The 2,244-nt window shown below is 47.3% G+C and overlaps 1 pseudogene across 1 annotated transcript; it reads right to left on the reverse strand.

Moving 5' to 3' along the window:
• Window positions 1-403: 403 nt before the first annotated feature.
• Window positions 404-1,967, reverse strand: LOC309810277 (stress-induced-phosphoprotein 1-like; annotated as a pseudogene). Its single transcript has one exon. The product of its transcript is annotated as a stress-induced-phosphoprotein 1-like (transcript).
• Window positions 1,968-2,244: the final 277 nt, after the last annotated feature.

Raw genomic sequence — 2,244 nt, forward strand, 5'->3', positions numbered from 1 at the left:
GCCGGACTGGCTTGTGTTGTTGGTGAAGGGGTCATGGAGCTAATAGTGTGAAGACACTTGGGGCCTGAGGTTGGGAAGAACACCCTCCCCTCCACATACATGCCTACTCCTGGCCCCCAAATCACCAACTATGCGAGAGCAGCTGGGACAGCGACTGAGCGCCAGGGGTGGGACACATGAAACTCTGGGGCAGCAGGAGAGACCGTGTGTGTGCTAGGAGGGCCCAGAGGCCGCACAAATGACTCCAGTACAAGCCTCTGTATCTTCCACATAGGTCTGTATAAACATATAGAGAAGATGTTCGCCTTTCCCCCTTCTCTCCCTTCTGCTCTGTGCTGCTTGCCACAGTTCCCGCTCCTTTTTCCACATGAAGGTGAAGGGAAGGGTTATGATGAGCAAGTCATCACTGAATTGCAATCAGACCCACATCCAGCAGCTTCTGGATCTTCTGCACTATTACAGGATTCTTTATGTGTCCGCTGAGTGCCTGGGGGTCCTTCTGCATCTGTTGCAGGATGAGCCACATGGCCAGGTCACTCATCTGCACCTTGGCCATGGTCCATCGCTTCACATCTTCAGGGCTGTCATGTTGGCTGTACAGGACCATCATGTAGCCATGGTAAACATCTGCTACCTCCTTCCAATGGAGTCCAGGTCTAGTGCCTTCTGGCAGACATCCATGGATTTTGTATGGTCCTTCATTGCTTCTTAGGGCAGCTGCTTTCCGTGTATAACCCTTGGTGAGGGTCAGTTCTAGCTGGATACATTCCTCACAGTCCTTGAGTGGCAGCTGAAACTCCAGGAGTTTGATGAAGCAGGTAGCTCGATTGCTGTACAATTTGGTATCTCTTGGGTTCCTGTTTGATGGCTTCTTTATAGTGCTTCCTGGCCTGGGGATACTTCCAGGGTTTATGTAGTCTAGCCACTCTTGCTCCTTCAGGATTTTCTCTGCCTGTTGACATTTCTTGAGCACATCTGGGGTTCAGTGCTCTGCCAGAGATTTGTAGAAATGGATGGCATCCTTGTACTTTCCTTCTTTGAAATAGGCTCTGTCAATTTGACATAAGCTTTGGCAATCTGTCGAGGATAGTCTTCTTGCTTGTCTAGCCCCTCTTCAATGGCCTTCTCACAAAGCTCCTGACGTTCACTCTAGTTGCCCTTTGTGAAATACATGGCTGCTTGATTGGTCATGCGAGTCATGTTGGTGGGGTCCTGTCCATTGCTTCTGTCATACTATTTCAAGGCTGTGTCAAAGTCTTTTTTCTTACAGGCATCCTTCCCCAACTTTTTCTTTCAGTGCCTGCTTATTATTCCCTGGAATATCTTCTTCCACTGGCTCTGACTTGGTCTCCTTTTAGGGAGAAGGTGGTGGTGGAGGTGTCTCAACTTCTTCCTCCTCATCCATACTGCCCAGGTAGCCTCGAAGGAGACACTGAGGATAGTCACGATCTGGGGATGTTGCAGTTTTTGCCCAGGTCAGACGGCCTGTTTGACATTGTTCTATCAGTTCCTGGTAGGTAGGATCCATGAGCAGTGTCCTTGACCTGGGATCACTCTCCAACTTCTGGTACAGATCGGACATGTTGAAAGCATTCTTGAATTTCCTCTCTGCTGACTGAGGCTCCATATTCTGTAAAACCTCTTTGAGCTGAGGATCGTTTGCTTCATGTTTTAAACCCTTGTCATAGGTTCGAGTGGTGAATTTAAATAAGTTTAAGAACTCAAGAGCTGCTGCTTTTTGGGAATAGCTTTTGCCCCAGTCAGATTTTAAGTCAATGGTTTTGCAATCATCCTCATAAGCCTTCTGGCGGTCTCTGTTCTTGGTGTAGGATGCTGAGCATTTGCTGGAGAGCACATGGGCCTGGGGATCTGACTTACTGCCTCAGAGCAGCACTGTAAACCACCATCCGTGTTACCAGCACTCAGGGCCTTATTGCCCTTCACTTTAGCTCATTTACCTGCTCCATAGCCTGGCGGCAAACCCCATTCAATAGACTTGATCTGCTCCCTGTTCCCAGCCTAGAAGTTTTTAAAAGATAATTCCTCGCCACTCTTGGAAAACAGTTTGGCAGTTTCTTAAACTAAACATGCAACTACCATAATATCCAGCAGTTGTACTCTTGGGTGTTTATCCCAGAAAAATAAAAACTTATCCTCATGTAAAAACTTGTAAACAAATGTCTATAACAGCTTTATTCGAAATAGCCAAAAACTGGAAATAAACATTCTTTAGTGGGTGAATGA

Source organism: Mesoplodon mirus (assembly GCF_964341445.2).
Source record: "Mesoplodon mirus genome assembly, chromosome: 9".
Classification (NCBI taxonomy): domain Eukaryota; kingdom Metazoa; phylum Chordata; class Mammalia; order Artiodactyla; family Ziphiidae; genus Mesoplodon; species Mesoplodon mirus.